The 19,472-nt window shown below is 33.9% G+C and overlaps 1 pseudogene; it reads right to left on the bottom strand.

Moving 5' to 3' along the window:
* Positions 1 to 1,054: 1,054 nt before the first annotated feature.
* On the bottom strand, positions 1,055 to 18,747 carry LOC143645716 (phosphatidylinositol 3,4,5-trisphosphate-dependent Rac exchanger 2 protein-like; annotated as a pseudogene).
* Positions 18,748 to 19,472: the final 725 nt, after the last annotated feature.

Below are 19,472 nucleotides of genomic sequence, written 5' to 3'. Positions count from 1 at the left end.
GTCAGTCAGCCTGCTTCTCCTGGAGGATTCAACATCACTCATTGGAGTTTCCAACTTGCAGCCTTCCCTGCGAATTCGAACTTGTCAAACTCCATGCTCCTGTGAGCCAATTCCTGTAATAACTTTCTTAATATGTGTTTCTCTTGTGAATTCTGAATAATAAACTTATATACTTCTCTAATTAGGGCTGGCTGCTCATTAAGGCCTGTGTCATGGAATGTACTTGGGGCTTTCTTCATTAGCTTTCCCAGACTGTCTTCATTGATCTGTGCATCTTCCTGTTCTTTGAATTACTTGTTCATTTTGCAAGAGCAAATTCAATTCCCAAATCAAGGTATCTGGAAAGGATATTGCTTGTGAACCTGAATGTCAGCAAATATTTTTATGCATCCTTATATTCAATTAATAATCCAGGTTGATATTTTATTCCATTTTAAGAATATTCTTTGAAATTCTGAAAACACTGCTCCATTATTTTTCAGTTCCAAGTGTTCTTATTGAAAAGTTTTCTGTCATTTTGATTCTTACTCCTTTGATATGTCCTTTCTTATTAGAGGTGGTAGTTGTGTGCCCTGCACTTTGACGATATCTTTGTTGTTATATTATGATACTTACAATGTAATTTTTATTTCAACAAATGCTAAATTTCCAAATCTCCTAATTTTTCTCAGATTAGTCCTGTATCAAATCAAGGCATCTAATCCATCCTTCTTTCTTTCTTTTTTTTTTTAACTTTTCTTTCTTTTAATTTTTTCACATTTACTAAATTCAATAATTGAACTTTTGTTTGTTTGGGTTTTATAAGGTATTAATTGTTTTTATCTACATCACTCAATTACACATTTAAGCTTGTCCACTCTGATAAAAGCACTAGAGAAATGTTCTAGCTCTGAGTCAAAGTTTGGTCCTTATTCACTAGAACTCTTTCTTTAGGGTGATGGGAGAAAAGGCAGGGAAGCACTTGTCTTATGCTAAAGACAAATGGAAACTATGGCTATTTTTTCTTCCTCCTTATCTTTTCTGCATTTCAATGGAAATATTATGGGTCCCTTATTTACATTAATTGCTCCATGAACACTCTAACCTGTAGCTTCATCACAAAAGCAGCATCAGGTACCACTTCCTTCTCTACGTTCTGCCCTCCCCAAATTTGGATTGTTCCCAAGCATTTCATCTGGTGATTGGCATCTCCATTTTCATTGCCATTGTAGTAACTCAATCTGCTGTCCTTAATTAAAAAGTAAAAAAGAAAGGACGTTTCAGATTTGTCAAGAAAATGAGATTTACACATTTATTGTATGTTCTACCTTAAAATTCCTTGTTTATTTTGAAATTGCCTTTTAATAAATTGATGTTCATTAATTGCCACTCTATTTTTGTTAAATATCGCTCTGTATTTTTAATTGGTATCATTTCTACTGGTTTTTTATTGACCCATGTTTTCTTTTCATTAATCATACCAATAGTATGGTTATTTTTACATGATTCACTTTGGAAAAAACTAGCAACATCACATTGTTTTTTATATTAAAAAGAATTGCTAGTTCACGAAGTTCAAAATGTATTATTAAATAACAGTGGAGAAGCGATCAAGGTGATACTGCTATTATTGAAATGTTAGGATTTTTTGCTTTCAGATTGGATATTTACATAGAATGTTGAGAATGTAAGCACTTTAAAAGCATAGATTTTGTCTTTTTTTCAACATTTCTCTATCCCTGGTACTTAAACATTGAATGAAGTATAAATAAATGTCAAACACATGAATAACTCAGGAGATGTTTCAGGCTTTAGAATAAAACACATGCACACAGCTTGAACAGAACAACAAACAGAGTCATGTCTTCACTTCTAGATATAGAAGAGATTTTATTTGTAAATATGACAATAAGAAATCAAAGTTTGGCTCAACAAAAGGAGCTGCAGAGGAGTTAAAAAATGTTTTCCTTTTAAATTTTATTTTAATCCCATTCAATCACATGGCTGATGGATTGAATCAATCTGTTTTTTAGGTATCCAGGAATAAGAACATGAGAAATTTTCTGCGAGTTAATACACATTTATTCATTAATGCCTACTATGAAAAAGTCACTGATAGGAGCATGTTGCCAACATTAATTAATTTAATCACTATAACACTCCATGAGATGGTTATTAACTTAATTTTACATGTGGGAAAATTGAGGCACAGAAGCTGACTGATATAAACATCTAAACACAGGAGTATAAAAGTAAAAGGGTCCAACAATATACTTACCACTTTACTACTCAATTAGGGTGCCATGAATAATACTGCAAATTAGCAAAATCAGCATCTGAGTCTTAACTGAATTGGCATCACATCTCTCAGAATGCCATGAAGAAGATTGTGAAAAGAAATGTGGATGTGATTTTATGGTGCATTACTTCAGACTGATGTCTCCTTGGTCTTTAGCAAACTAACCAATTACAGAAAAAAGAAAACCTAAGGCATAGCTAAAACTACATTGAAATCACATATGTATAGACATATATATATATATATATATATAGATAGATAGGTTTATACATGATCCATTCCCATATATACATACATACATACACATATGCAAACATATGGGTATCACTTATATATACTGAATTGACACAAAACTTCTAATAAACAAACAAAAAGTTTTAATTTTGCACACGCATTTGACCATTTGTCTATAATTTATATTCATGATCATGTGACAAATTAATTCAGAGCAAGAATCTATTATTGTATCACACAATTACACTTGTACATCAGCATTTATAACTTTGAATAGAGTTTTGGAAACATTTTAGAGAAGATATAACTCTCCCAAATTATCTATCTGCAATCACTTGAAATATGCTTCATTTCATCTTTTCAAGTTCTGGATGACTGGTTCATCGTATATATGTTGTTTATGTTGCAGAATAATATCTAGACTTGTTTCACTATCACACCTTTTAATGTCACTGTAAAACACATGCTACCAGTTAATTACTTCTCCACATGGGAATGTAGTCTTGCAGACTTATCAAAACATTTCACATGAATTCTGGGATTTATGAACCAACAGTGCACTAATGGACAAGCATACATATTTTCCCATCCCCAGATACTGCTTGCAATATATTTGGTTATGTGTTTTTTGTGTATGCATTAGGGTGTTCATGAGAGAGAAGGATAATGTTTATTACTTTTCATTTTTATAAGCTGCCATTGAAGAGAATTTTTGGTAACAGCTTCTATGGCAGAATAGCTCTACCTTTGATTTTTGGATTTAGGTTTCATTTATTAATTGCCATAAAATGATTTGCATTGTCTTACATAACTACCAATCTACTTTTTAAACATATTCATGGTCATTAGAGATACGCTTGTTTTCACATTCAACCCATTGAATTGTGACATTTTCATTACTATAATTATTGTTTGTTTCTTCGTGACACGGTGATCATTTACGGAAAATAATTACTGGCACACAAGATATGTTTAATAAAATTAACTTTAGTTTCACTTACTATAATTGATACTAAGTCATAGTGATGATGATAATAGTAATATAGTTGTCATTTACTTAAACTTTTTACTCTGAAGCATCTCAAAATTGTAGGTTTGATACTGCTTATTTCCCCTCTTGGTTAATTAAAGGGAACTACTATTGACTTTTGCTACAAATGTATTAGAACCTTTCAGTAGAGGGTAAAGTTGGTGTATTAGTTAGGGTTCTCTAGAGAAACAGAATCAACAGGGAACACTTGCAAATATAAAATTTATGAAAGTGTCTCACGTGACCGTAGGAATGCAGAGTCCAAAATGCACAGGGCAGGCTGCGAAGCCGATGACTCCAATGGATGGCCTGGATGAACTCCACAGGAGAGGCTCACCAGCCAAAGCAGGAATGGAACCTGTCTCCTCTGAGTCCTCCTTAAAAGGCTTCCCATGATTGGATTTAGCATCACTAATTGCAGAAGACACTCCCCTTTGGCTGATTACAAATGGAATCAACTGTGGATGTAGCTGACATGATCATGACCTAATCCTATGAAATGTCCTCATTGCAACAGACAGGCCAGCGCTTGCCCAATCAGATGAACAGGTACCACAACTTGGCCAAGTTGACACCTGTCCCCAACCGTAACAGTTGGCTTGAGCCTTTTCCATAGCACAAAATGCAATATAATGAGAATTTAAGGGTCTGTAGGAAAGAAATGGAACAATAAAAAAAAAGAAGCAGCTTTTAGTGCAGAATATTTTAAGTGACAGGATAAGAAATGTGGATTTAGTTAGGTCAGTGGTGAGAAACCATCAAGAAATTTTTAGCAAGACAATAATAGGATTAGAACTGTTTTAAAAAGATAAAACTAAGAGCTGGGCAAGGTATTAATTGGAATGTGGAAAGATTAGAAGAATTAAGTAGTCAAGAGCTTTCAGTAAACCAAGAGAGTGTGGCAGAGAAAAATGACACCAAATTTCATAATGCTTTGTAATGTGATTAATTTCTCATTGTACAATTTGATTTCCAGATCAATATCATGAGGCAGGAAGGGGCAGATTCCACAGAATACAGTTTGATATATTTTTGCAGTGTGAGATAATAAATTAATTGCTTATGTGTAAAGAATTGATGAATAGAAGCTTTTCTTTTAAAAATAGATTTTTTTTTTCTGAAAGAAACAACATTGAGGCAAATATTAAGTAAATGACAAAGTAGAGGTATTGATAGTGATATGTGTCAATTTGACCAAAAAAATGAAGTGCAAGCATATGTGAACTGAGAGAATAGTGACATATACTGAGATAAAAGATCAGAGTAAGGAGCTTGTCTACAGCAGCTACTGGAAACTGTTTTGATCTTTTTTGTTTGATTGCTTTGTTTTTCTAAACTGAGAAATATATGTACGTATGCACATATACATTATATTTGTCTCATTTGGGTATCTACTTCAAATATTTAATCCTGGCTTGTTGAATTAAATCATTGCAATGCTGTGTACAAGGGAACCATGGACAAAATGGTTAACTGCTCATGGCAAAAGGCCAATGTTACCACTACTGATACAATTACTAAGGTGGAAGTATTTATATATCTTCTCTTTTCCTCCCTCCATCCTTTTCTCTCTTTCCACACAAACACACACACACACATACACATACAGGCACTCACACCTTGCACATTACACATACATGATTGCCATGGCTTAAATTACCCCCCTCCCCCCAAAAAAGATATGTTCAAGTCCTAAAGTCTTAACCTCGGGTTTTGTGAAAGTGATCCTGCTTGGAAATAAGATCTTTGAAGATGTTACAAGTTAAAATGTGGCCGAACTGAATTTGGGTGGTCCCTAATCTATTATGACTGGTGTGCTTACAAAGGGAAGAAATATGGACACAGACAGACAGACAAAGTAGACAGCTATCTGACAGAAGAAGATTCAGAGTAGGAGTTATGGCACAAGCCAAAGAATACCACAGATTTTAGTCAAGCCACTATTAGAACCATATAGACTTTAGAGGAAGCAAGACCCTCTTGATACTTTGATTGAATCTTCTAGCTTCCAGAATTGTGAGAAAATAAATATTGGTTGTTTAGGCCAACCAGTTCATGGTACTTCATTGGGACAGTCTCAGCAAACTAAGATATATATGAAAATTCAAGACTGTGGCCATAATTTCTGAAAAGCTTTATAAAATTAAAGAACCCGCTTAGAATGTGGAAGACCGTATGAGAATTTCACTTCCACATTAACTGTGAGGAAAATCTGAATATTCTAGAAAATCATATATTTTCTTGGGTCCATGAGAGAACTAAGTGTTCAAGACTAGCACAGAAAATACATTAAAAGGAATGGATTGCTGCTTCAAGAAGATATGGGGCATACGGTTAAGATAGGTTTACCTTGACTAAGCATGGGGGAAAGAGATGGATACTTAAGAAGCATCTGCTAAGATCAACTCACATTTTAGCAATTTAGAATTTCATTAGTGAGAATCTGTATTCTAATTGCTAGGCTCTTTACCCATATCCTCTGCAATAATCATGAGAGCAGGGTACACATACTCTTCTTCTCCTGGGAACATGATATGATTGTACTTCTAGATCCTTTTTGAATTTAGGCACTCTCTAAAAGACTTGAAGTAGCCAAATAAATAAATAAATAAATAAATAAATAAATAAATAAAGGTGCGGATTTTAAAAGTCAAAGAACAAGTCACCGTATTATTCTCATCTTACTGCAGCAGTCTTGTGAGCAGTGTTGAGTCAGAGCTGTCAACCGACTGGTTCCCTGTAGTCCCCCAGTAACCTCTATAGCAGGGAGCTCTCCAAAATGGATGTGTAGCATGAAAAAGAAGTTGTTCTTATTTTGCTATGTCCTTGAGATTTGGAGGTTGTTTCTGCAGTCTGTCATGGCACAATGAAGAATATCCCAACACATAGTTAATAAAATAATGACTACTTTTTTATCGCTCTTATGCCAGGCGTTCTAACCTATAGGTATACCTCAGCCCAGTATTGGCAAATCACCAGTATGAACAACTGATCTAAGATATGAGCATCTTTATAATACTCATGTGCAAAACCTGGGTAATTATATTGATTTTACACTTGTGGAAATTAAAACATCTGAGAGTTCTATATATTGTTCAAGGGCCCACAGCAAATAGTATATCTGACTTCAAATCCTGTGCTCGTTCACTGTGCCTCATTGGCCCCTGGCTCACCTCACACATTTCAAGCATCCTTCTGCCCTTTGCCTTAAACTTATAATATGTTTTTGGCTTCTTTTAGAGTGAACATTTCAAAGGAAAATAAATTGCTGGCACTGTGCCTCCGGGAAGTGACAAAATGTTACACGGAGAAGAGCATCAGATATAAAGACGATACAGGGAGTTCATTTAGGCTGTGACAATAGCTCAGTAAGTAGTAGAGAATTATTGCTGGAGGTGGTATAAAAGACGTGGGTGAAAATTTTTAGGTCCTAAAAGAGTGCAGAGGAAAACGATTATATTTCATAATGAAGTCGAAAATTAAGTCTCCAGAACTGATAATAAAACATTAATATTGGCATAGCATAAATTAATTGAAATTTAACAAAATAGCATATTTGATGAACATAAATTGATTTGTAAAGCCTATCTCTCAATAGAGTGAGTTCAAGCACATGCAAAAATTAAATCCATGGCTATGCATTTATTCTTTTCAATCAGCTGCTAAATAAAATTCCTTACAATGGGTTGGCTTAACAATAGGAATTTATTGGCTCACAATTAAAGAGTCTAGAAGGTTTGCTACCTCCTGGGCTTGGTACCTTCTGTCAGGCCAGCAATCTTTGGGATTGCTTGGTTTTTCTGTCACAGAGCAATGCATATGGAAGTGTTCTCCTTTCTTTCCAGTGTTCCATTGACTTCCGGCTTTTAATTGCTCCTGTGGCTTCTCCCTCTGTTTCCGATACTCTTTGTTTTTAAGGTCACCCTTATTCAGTTTGGCACACCTTAACTAATAACAGCTCCAAAGGTCATATTTACAGATGGGTTCACACCCACAGGACCAAGGGTTGCCACCTGAACATGCCTATTTGGGGAACACGATTCAATCCTCAATAATTCCTAAAAGCAAATTCTATTCATTAGTTTTCATTTATTACCATATAAACAAATGCATATTGCAATGGCCTAAATAATGGTCTCATAGATATGTTTCTTTTTCAATCGCTGGAATCTACAAATATTACCTTTTGTCCAAAAGAGTGAAAATTAACTTGTATGTCCAAATATGCAATTACATTAATGATCTTGATAGAAGGATCTTATCTTGGAATATTCCCATGAACCATAAATGTCAGCACACATATCTTTATAAGAGAGGGGCAGAGGGAGTTTTGACAAAAACACACCCAGGAAATAAGGAGATTTAAGATAGAGGTAGACCCTGGAGGGATACAGCCAAGATTCCCGAGTTGTCATCAACCAGCAGGGAGGGGAGAGGAAAGGAGCAGGTTTTCCCTTAAAGCTTTGAGAGGGAGTGTGGCTCTAAGAGTATTCTGTTTTTTTAATCCTGGCCCCAGGAACAAACACAAAAGAATGAATTTCTGTTGTTTTAAGCCAAGTGTTTTGTAGTACTTTGTTAAAGCAGAGGCAGGAAACTAAAATACTTAATTTTAAGTACATTGTTAAGTGTTTTATACATGTTGTCATCAACATTTAGTATATTGATGACTGATTCTTATGATATCTTACTGAGAATATAACACTAGAAAAACGAGAACAATAATTTAACGAACATTTGGAAGGAAATAAAAAATAATTACATGGAGGAGCCATTCATACATTTCAGCCACTTTCCTAATGACTGCATAATATGCACTTAATTTCCTAATAGCTGCATAATATACACCTTGCTTAACCAATGCTGCTCATATTTCTCCCTAAACGCTCTGAATAGTCTTCTTAACATCAATTCCCAGGCAGAGGATCTGCATCCAATGCTATGTTGCTCTTTTTTAAAACAGTTTTTGGCACAGCAAAATATTATTCAAAATTATTTATACCAATTTCTCTCAACAGCATCAAAAGAGAATGGTATTTCCTCATATATTCTACCTTTAACAGTGAATTATTCTTTAACATTTTTCCAGCCTATAGACACCATTGTTTTAATATGAATTAATTTGATTAGTAATGGGATTGAAATTATTTTAATATATTTTTTCGACGTTTTTCTTTCTTCTCAAGTACATCACATAGTCATGTCTTAAGGCCAATTTGCAAAAGAAGTGTTTAATATTTATTACTGATTTGGCAGCATTATCTTTATTATACAACTATTGTACCCTTCTCTGTCATAAAAACAGTTGTAAATATTTCTCTAACTTGAGGTTTATGCTTCTCATTTATGTGTTTGTTTCACAAGAATATATAAATATTATGCAGTTTACTGTCAGTTAAGTTACCGCAGTGTCAGTGAAGATTCCAAAACCAGCAGTAAGAGACAATTGGTCTGGTTACCACGTGGCAGCACAGCGTGGCCAATGGAACAGAGAACCAGTGCCTCCCAGGATCAGCCTGCTTCTGTCTGACACTCACGGAAGGGACATCTGCACTTTCTTTTTATAGAAAGAAAAAAAGATTCATACTTAGGAAGATTTTTAATACAACATTAAGTATATATTTTAAATAAATATTTTCACCACTGTGTACTTTTTTCTTGATACCTAAATATTTCATATGATCTTTTTACTTAATTATGGTATGAATCATACAGGTACTTTTGAAATTACGAGCCAATTTTATCCATTTTTTAAATAAATAAAACATTCATTTTCTTGATATGAAATTAGTTGTAATCCCATTCTTAACTTATACATTTGGGTTATTTCTGCACATTTTATTCTATTTTGTTGATTTGATCATATTTTTTTTTTTTGCTTTTGATAACACTTCAGTGATTATTTTAACTTTTTAAATATACTATTGTCTGGTAAGACATCACTCTTTATTTTTCTGTCGAATCTTAATCATTAGTTCCAACATTTATGCATTATCTTCAAGTTTTTCTATAATCTCCAGCACATTTTTGAAGTTTCCATATATAGGAAACATTTTTGATAACTGAAATTCAAGAGAATGTGACACTAGTCAATATTCAGATTTTAGAATTTTTTTTTTTAACATGGGCAGGCACTGGGAATCGAACCTGGGTCCTCTGGCATGGCAGGTAAGAACTCTGCCTGCTGAGCCACCGTAGCCTGCCCAGAGTTTACAATTTTTTAAAGTATAAGTACAACTCAAGATTTTTGTGGGCTTCCTTCATTTAGGGAGTACTCAATGAAGAGATTCATGGTTTTATCAAAGAATACCACAGGGATGAACTGTCTCTCATGACGTTATATCAGAAGTTACCTGATAAACACATGGCATCAGTGCTCATTTTAACTTTGATCATCTGATTCAGGCAGGGTTCCGAGATTTCCACAGTAAAGTTAGTATGTTTTTCCTTTTCATTATTCTTTGGGAGCATGTCACTTTTTCTGGCTCACACTACCAGATGACAGGGTGGGGGAGGAATTAAGTTCCATCTCCTAGAGAGGGAAATATCTATACATATTGTTTGGGTTCATCTGTAAGAAATATATGTCTCTTCTACCCTATGTTTATCTATTCAATCAATTACTTAGATAAGTATGGATTCAATCATTTACTTATATAAGTATGGATTCATGTGTATTATTTTTAAATTTGAGGTATATTCACTACTGTGTTGTATATTTTCTTGTTTACATTTTTTTATCTTTTATTGTTGGGAAACTTGAAGTATTTATAAACTAATATCTGGGTACTAGGTTTGTCTCTTGTTACTGGAGCATTGTTGCTTCTAAGCTTTCTTGGTTATCAAAGAGAGGTCATACATGAATGTGTAATTACCCATGTATACATGTGTGTTAGGCAAATTAATGGCCTCACAAAAGATGTCCACATCTTAATCCCCAGAAATTCTGAATATGTTATGCTACATGGCAAAAGAGAATTAAAGTTTTAAATAGAATTAAGTCTGCTAATTTCTTCGCAATGAAGATTTATGCTGGGTTTTGTAGGTGGGCCCAATATAAACGAAGGCCCCTTGTAAATGAAAAAGGGTACCCGGCAGTGTGTATCAAAATGAGGCAGATGGTGGTGCAACGGTGGCTTAGTGGCAGAATTCTCGCCTGCCATGCCGGAGACCTATGTTAGATTCCCAGAGCCTGACCATGCCAAGAAAAAAAAAAAAAATTAGGCAGAATGTGAAAGATTCAACTGAGCATTGCTGAGTTTGAAGATAGAGGGGGCCATGCACCAAGGAATATGGGCACCCTAGAAGCTAGAGAAGGCAAGGAAACAGATCCTTCCATAGAAACTTCAGAAGGAATGCAGTAATAGCAACCCCTTCGTTTTGGCCCAGTCAGACTCATTTTCAATGTCTGATCTCCAAAATCCTAAAATAATAAATTTAGGTTTTTGGGTGCTACATTTTTGGCATTTGTTACGTCAGAAATGGGAAAACTAATACAATATAAACATCTATAATAATTTCTGTCTCTGTCTGATTGTACTTATATTAAGCTAAATATAAGTTCATATTGGTGCCTCCAATTCTAATCCCCTACGACAGGCTTTATTTTAGCCTTCCCTTCTTGCTTATATGTGACTTTTCTTTCTAACAGGTGATACCAGGCTCCCACAATCCATCGTCTATTATTAATTTGTTTAACTTGTGCCTTCATGTAAAGCAGTTTTAGAACCCACAACCAGTACCACCATGAGAAAAAAATAATACCAACTAGAGGACAGTGCTTTTGTTCTGTTCCCTTTGTGGTTACCCTCAAAGTTTTAGTTAAAATGACATTTTGCACATGAAATACATTTATAAAGGAATTTGCATTCTATTATGGAAGAGATCTTGGCTGAGTTTGTGTGTGTGTGTGTGTGTGTGTGCACATGTGTGATTTGTCAATCGATTTGATTTTTTTCTCTGTTTATATTTTAGTACACGTTTATTAAAGTTCTCTTTGTGATATAGTCGTTTGGGTTTCGATAATCACAAAGAGTCATGTATCCACCAGCCAAGTGCTGCACAGACCATTCCTCCACCTTAAAATTTCCCTGTTCATCCTCTTTGTAGGCAAATACTCTTAGCCTCAACCCCTGGAAAATACTTTTATTTTCCATCCCTATAGTTTTGTTTTTTCCCCTGATTTTTGTATGAATGGAAACATGTACTACATAGCCTTTTAGACCTGGCATCTTTCACATAGTAAAATATACTTAATATTTGTCTGTGTTATTTTGTGCATCAATAGCTCATCTTTGTGTGTGTGGATAAATAACATTCCAACACATGGATGTGCTGTAGTTACCCATTCTCGTCTTGGGTGCTCTTTGTTTTTAGTAATTATGAGTGAAGCTGCCCTCAATCTCCACACTGAGTTTCTATGTTCCAACTAGGAATGAAATTGCTGGGTTGGATGATAAGTCTTTGTTTGCTGTCATAACAAAGTGTTAACCTGTCTTCCACAATGACTGCAACATTTTTTTTTTATTTCTATCCAAGATGAATGAGAGTTTCTGTTATTCTGCATCCTCACCAGAATTTGCCACTTTTAGCTTTCTATATTGTTTCCTTTCTGATCATTGACTAGTGATATCTCATGGAGCTGCTAAGTTTTATTTCCTTAATTATTACACATTTTGAATGTCTTTTTCATGTGTTCATTCATTATCTATATATGATCTTTGTTCAAATATCTGTTCAAATCCTTTGCTCATTTTTTTGTGTGTTGGTCATTTTTACATTATTGAGTTTTCAAAGTATTTTATATTTTCTGGTTCCACACCATTTATTAGAAATGGAAATTGGCAGATAATATTTATCATTCTATGGTCTTTTAATTTCATTTCATTTAGTATCTTTCTTAGAGTAAAATATTTTAATTTGATGAAGTCCATTTTATCATTTTTTCATTTATGAAACGTGCATATTTTGGAATTTAAAACTCAATGCTAAACCCAAGATCACACAGATTTTCTATTATATATATTCTTATATTCATTTTATAAATTTACATTAAATTGCATGAAGTATTGTGAGTTAATTTTTATAAAAAGTATAAAGCATGTATTAAGGTTCATATTTTATGCATGGTTATCCAACTTTTTGAGTATTGCTTGTTGAAAAGACTAAATTATCTTTCTATATTTGTCAAGACATAATTAATCATATTTCAATGATTATATTTATGAATTCTCTGTTTTATTCCACTTCTGTAAGTCTCTATCCTTTAGTCATATCATATTTCTTGATTATTATAGAATTCAAGTAAGTCTGAAAACAGATAAAATGGATGCCTGTGCCCTTTTTCAAAATTGCTTTGGCTATTCTAGTTTCTTTGCCTTTCTGTGAATATGTATGTTTTCATTTTATAATCACTTCATTGCTAACTACAAAACGAACATTTTACAATTTTTTTTGAAACTGGGTTTAGTCTACAGGTCAAATTGGTGACTACCTTCATCTTAATATTAAATATTTCAATTCATGGAAAGGATTATTTTGCCAGTTTTCAAGATCAATTATTAATTTAATTGATCTTTGATTAATTATAATTAATTGTGAATTGTAAAAATTAATTTACAATTTTTCCACATGTAGATCTTGTACATCTATTGTTAGTTTTATATTCAAGTATTTCATTTCTTATGGGGGGAGAAATATTTTGCTGTTTAATGTGGTGTGTGATGTTTGTTTTGGGTGTTTGTGATTCCATTTATGCATTGCTAGTGTATATGAATACAGTTGACATTTGAATTTTGACCTTTTATCCTGAGACCTTGTTAAGTTCACTTTTTAGTTCCAGCATAGGTAATCATGTAGACTATAAATAAAAACAGTTTACTTAAAAAAAATTATTTAATAAAAAACAGTTTATAAATATAATTTATTTTGTTTTCATGCATTATTAACCTAAATACCACTTCTGATATAATAGCAAACAGAAATTGTGACAAAAGACACACGGTTGCTTTGTTCCAGATCTTAGGAAGAATGAATTCACTTTCTCATCACTAAGTATGATCTTAGATGTACATTGTTCCCAGATTTCCTTTATTAGATTAAGTAATATCCCATATTTTTCTGGGTTGCTGACCGGTTTCATAGATGTTGAATTTTGTGCAGATTTTTCTGCGTCCATTGATGTAATTATATGATTTCTAATTCAGTATATTGACATTATTAATTATATTAATTGATGTTAGAATATTGACCCACGCTTGCTTTTTAAAAGTGAATCCCATCTGCTTGTTAAATAGTATGTTTTTCTCCTTCATATTGCTAAATCCAAATTACTATTATTTTAATTTTTTAATCTATGTGTTTGAGAGTTATTGGTCAGTAGTTTTCTTTTCTTGCAGTGTCTTTCTTTTCTTTGGGTATTAGGCAATGCTCATATGGTAAAAAGAAATTGGAAGTATTCCTTCCTCTTCTATTTCTGGGACAGATTGTGTAGAATCGGTGATAATTTTTCACTAAATGCTTAATAGAACTAACCAGTGAAAACCTAGTGCCTAGAGGTTATTTCGTTGGAAAGATTTTAACTTTATATTCATTTTTCTTTAATTTATTTAGGGTTATTCAGTGTTTTTTTTGTTTGATTTTTGGTGATTTGTATCTTTCAAGAAGTCTGTCTTTTTAATGAAGATTAAGGACATAGAATCATTTGCAGTATTCTTCTCTACTATCCTTGTAATGTCTCAGGAATAAAGGGTGATGTGCTTTCATTTCTGATATTGGTATTTTGTGTGGTTTCTTTTTTTTCTTAGATAGCAGTGCTGCAGCTTTATCTATTTCATTGATCTTATCAAATAAATGTTTTTTCATGTCATTTGGCCTATTGTTTCTGGTTTTCTACTTCATTGATTTATGATCTAACATTATATCACTGCATCTGTTTGATTTAGGTGTAATTTGATCTTTTATCTTTAGATTCCTGAGATGGAAATTTGTTTTTAATTTTAGCTCTTTCTTTTGAAATATATGCCATAAATTTCAATGCTCTAAATTTCTCTCTAAGCACTGCTTTAATCACATCCCACAAATTTTGATATATAGTACTTTTATTCTTATTTAAGTTAATTTGATTTCCTTTGAAACTTCCTCTTTGACACTTGGAAAATTTGTAAGAGTGCTTTTCAATTTTAAAATATTTTTTTCTTTTCCCAGATATCTTTTTGGTACCGATTTATATTGTAATTATTGTAATGCCTTGAGAATGCACAAGGTTTGATTTCTAGTCATTTTTTTTAATGATTTGTTTATAGCCCAGAATCTGACCTAACCTAAGTTCAGGGAAGACTCCCTCAATTTTTTTTGTAAGTGCAAAAAATTAAACATGGCTTAAATGTATATTAAGTAGTCAAATGGATAAACATTTATCAAACATTGTGAATACTTAAAAAAAAAGAAATTACTTTATATGTGCTGTTTTAGACGAACTTTTACTTTTTAGAAATTTTAAGCTTTTTCCTGAAAAAGGATACATTTCCTAGCCATTTTTGAATATAGATGGTGCCAGGTGAACAGTTCTTGACAGTACGGGTGGAAGGAATATTGGTCATTTCACAACTGACGTGATTAAAAGCAGGTATGTCTTTTCCATTTTGTTGTGCCATTTGGAAACTGAATACTGATATCAGATTGACTTTGAAAGTCATTTACAAAGATAGGAGAGCATTCTTCAGTTTGGGTTCCTACATAACCTTGAAAAGGCAAATAGTAATAACTCATTATTGTCCCTAAACGTCTATATTGAATTTGAAAGAGCATAAAAAATAAGTTTCTATGTTATCCCACTGAAATTTCAGTTTGATTTGTTGCTGATGAGGTATTTCCTAATAAAGAGATTGTTAACAGAAATGGTTGCACCAAACACAGGGGGTAGCAAGGGAACATCTATCAGAGTCTTGGAAGAGAGAGACATTTATTGTGCTTTTGGTACAACAGTTTCTTGCAATAGTTCAGAAGGCAGTTTTAACACTCATAGTGCCTGTAGTTAGGAGAAGCATTGAAAATACAATGCTAATAGAGCTGATAGTTACTTTCTGGGTTCTGAAAGATTTTGCGGTGTGTTCGGCTACAATATGCGTTTCTGTTATGAAAAATCTCCCATTTGTATTTGGTGAGCCAGAGACTGACCTCAGTATAATGCAGAAGACACGCTGGATAACAATTTTTATTTCCCAGCATGTTAATATTGTGAACCACCTAGTAATAGCAGGTGATTTCACAGTACATTAGCAATGTTAGTACAACAGAAGAATGCAATGATTTACCCTTTAGTTCACCTTCTCTTTCACTCAATCTGGCCATGTGGACTATATTAAAAATGTTTCTCACATGGAATGCACTGATTTCTTTATGTATTTCATCACAATCAATGTCCTCAATCCTTTTTGGCACATATTTCCATCATAATAGCATTATTAACATTTACAATTAACTTCTGTTTATACCATAATAGATATTTGGTCTTTAAATATATATATATTTTAAATTTTCTGGTCATGCTTCCTTAGTAGTCACTGTTGTCAATGTTATTATAACTGCTTTGATTGCAAAGCCCAAATATTTTGAAAGGCCTAATGTTGTTTTTTCTGGCAAAGATGATTCAACTATCATTGAACTTTGCAAAGCTTTAAGTTTTTCATGAACATGATGTATTGCATTATAACAGAAATATCTATACAAGAAAGAGGAAAACTCAAAGGAATTATCTGACTCAAAAGTAAACATGAAAGGAAGAAGGAAGTTTCTCAAAGTTCAAAACCTTAAAAATTTAGAAAAATCAAGTCTTATAGATTTCAGTTTGAGATAAGATTCTTTTTTTTGAGTTTACTTGATCTTTTATTTAATCAGTGGAAAACTCTTGATCTTTTATTAGTTGACTTAGTATAATAAAATATTTTAAGCAAATTCAAATTTGAGTATTAAGTATGATGGAATACGTAGCCTGATTTGTTTTACTTATAAGCAAATGACATTTTCTCAGCACCAGCTCTTAGTGGCCACAACAATAACAACAAACTTTGCACTCTCCTAACTGAAATGCATGCAAATGTATATGGAAGTTCATGTTATCAAAGTACAATTATTTTCTAATAGGGAAAAAGACACAGGGAAGTTAGAATAACTCGCTAGGGGCAAAAACCAGATATTTTAAAACAAATTAGAGAACAAAACATGCAAAAAATATTTAGTATGCTAGTGTAACTATTGTTCAGTGATGCTCAAGTAATGCTTCATTTTTTTTTTTTTTATGGCTATCAACTGATATCAAATCCTAACTCTGCTTCTTACAAGGTATGACCATAGGCAAGTTACCTCTGCCAGGTCTCATCTGTACGGTGAGGATAAAAAAAAACATACAATACATAACAAACAAGCCCCAAGTTTAAAGCAGCAGGAAATGTAACTCAGAACTATTTGTCTATCTACCTGTGCAATTAATCATTCTATCAGTTTGTTGGCCATAACCACAGATTTGTAGGTCCTTAAATGGTAAGCTTTATCTCTCATCACTGGAGTAAATAGGTTGTGAAGACAGCAATATAATCTTACACCCTTTGAAATCACATCTCGCATCTCATTTCGTGGATAAAATGTTCCATCATCATAGCAAAACCTATACAACATCTGTTCTGGTTTGATCTGATGTATATCAGTAACATTTGGATGATTCCATTTTCTAATAATGCTTGTCCCAAATGAACATCCTCCTCAGGCCAGTGAATCTTGCCGATTTCTAACAACCAGGACACAAATTCACCTCCAAGAAAGGACTTGGGGAACGCAGTCAGTTTTCTTTTTCTGTCTTTGAACAGATTTACTTCTTTGCACATCATTTTATAAGGTTTCTTGCCCTGTTCAGAGATCATCACCCATGTATCTTGCTCCATTCCTAATTTTAAATCTTTCACTGTTCTCTTTCTTTCAAAATAGCTTCAAACCATTCATGCTTCTCTTCCAGCGTTTTGCCATACACACAAACCATTTATTTTTTGCTGTGTTATGTATCTTCCATCAATTGACAACAATGTGGCCCCTACCATGGAAGTCAGCTGTGCCATCATCCACATTCTCCACCTCCATTACCTCCGCATTGATCCAGCCACAAAAGAGGTAGCAGTGGCCATCTGTAGATTCTCTGCTATTCTTCACCTGCCTGTGTCTTCCTTTGCAATACACCAAAAGATTATTGAAAAGAAAAAAAAAATCTGTTCTTAGATATTTCCAGAAGATATTTTCAGTAAGATTCCACACATTAGCATTTCAGTGCAGGTGTCAGTGATGCTGGACCCCTCCCAGCCTTCAATGTGAGACCGCCATTCCTCTAAAACTTCCAATTTTTCCATCTGTTTCTTGGCTTCGTTGATGTTGGAACAGACAGCTTTTGTGGCTTGGAGAGCTTCCACTATGGCTGCATAGTCGCTATGTTTCCTTGGAGTCTGCTTCAGCAACTCCTTTAAAAGGAGAGGGTACTTGCATATTCTTTGTATTGGTGTTACTAAATATTCTCCCAGGGGAACATCTGTGTTCTTCCTTCCGCCAAGCAGCATGCAGTTCAAAAGAAACGTCCAGATTGTTCTTTTTTTTTTTTTTTTTTTTTTTTTAAAGAGGGAGGAAGGGAAGGAAAGACAGAGAGAAGGAAGGAAGGATGGAAGGAAGGAAGGGAGGAAGAAAGGGAAACATCTTTAAACATTTTCTTGTTTTATTGTATTTTGTTTCTCCGTTTTTGTTACATGGGCTGGGGCCGGGAATCGAACCGAGGTCCTCCGGCATAGCAGGCAAGCACTTTGCCCGCTGAGCCACCGCGGCCCGCCCCAGATTGTTCTTATTTTGTTAAGTTCCAGAAGCAATTTTGTGCCTTCTCATGATGACTACAATATTCCTCATAGATACGACACTTGTTTTTAAAGTGAAGAAAGCAGGTTCCCACTTCTTGTTGCACATTAGGTTCAGGATGTAAACATTCTTCCACAACTTTTAAGAATTCTTCATGTACTGCAAGGATACCATCAATGTTTGAGACCAGCATCTTCACTGTGTCCTCTGTTACATTTTTGTCAACTTTTGATGCTACACACTGGTTCATTCAGTGTAAAAATGCCAGAGTGGAGAACACCTCAGAATCTCCAAGGAATGTTCCAGAGTTAAAGGGCTGTGACATTTCTGGTTTCCCTCCCTGGCCGTGTGTAGTACAATAAAGCACTTGGTTGGTCTTTGTTCCTGGTTCCTGGAGAATAACCTCTAAATATTTGGAATCTCCCTTTGGAATCTCTAAATCCTTTGGAATCTCTAAATAAGATTGTTTTGTTGTTCAGGGTGGGCTGAGATAAGATTCTTAAAAAGAAAAATTTGAGAAACAAAGTTCTATCATCATTCTCAGACAATAGAACTCATCCCTCTTAAGTTTGGAGTCAGGTAAGGCAACTACCTTTCAAAGCAAGCTATTTTTTTATTCAGGCATCAATTTAGCATCTTAGTTAGAGGCTGAGGTTTTGGAGTAAGATAGCAAATAAATCAGGCTTAGTAATTATGTCAAGGAAAGGATCTTGGGTATGGTTGCAGACACGTGGAAACAACTGGAAGCAAATAGATAAGGCGATAAATATATGAAAGAATGTTATATTGTCAATGGAAGACCTATTTTCAAAAAAGACCTATTTTCTACTATTTTTGTAGGAGCATTAAAATAACTTATGGACTCTGGTATTAGAGTAAGACTTCAGCTCTGCCAGCTTACATGTGAATTCTCACTTGGGATATGATCATGGAAAATAATTGAAAAAGTCATTTCTCTATTGGGATCCAGGGACCATGGATGACAACTGGCAGGGAAATTCCAACCAAAGAGCAGCATCATGATTAATTAAGATGCTTTCTCCTTCAGTA

This window comes from Tamandua tetradactyla, chromosome 9 (assembly GCF_023851605.1).
Source record: "Tamandua tetradactyla isolate mTamTet1 chromosome 9, mTamTet1.pri, whole genome shotgun sequence".
Taxonomy (NCBI): Eukaryota; Metazoa; Chordata; class Mammalia; order Pilosa; family Myrmecophagidae; genus Tamandua; species Tamandua tetradactyla.
The sequence above is the reverse complement of the archived record's forward strand: the minus strand, read 5'-3'. Positions and strand labels throughout refer to the sequence as shown.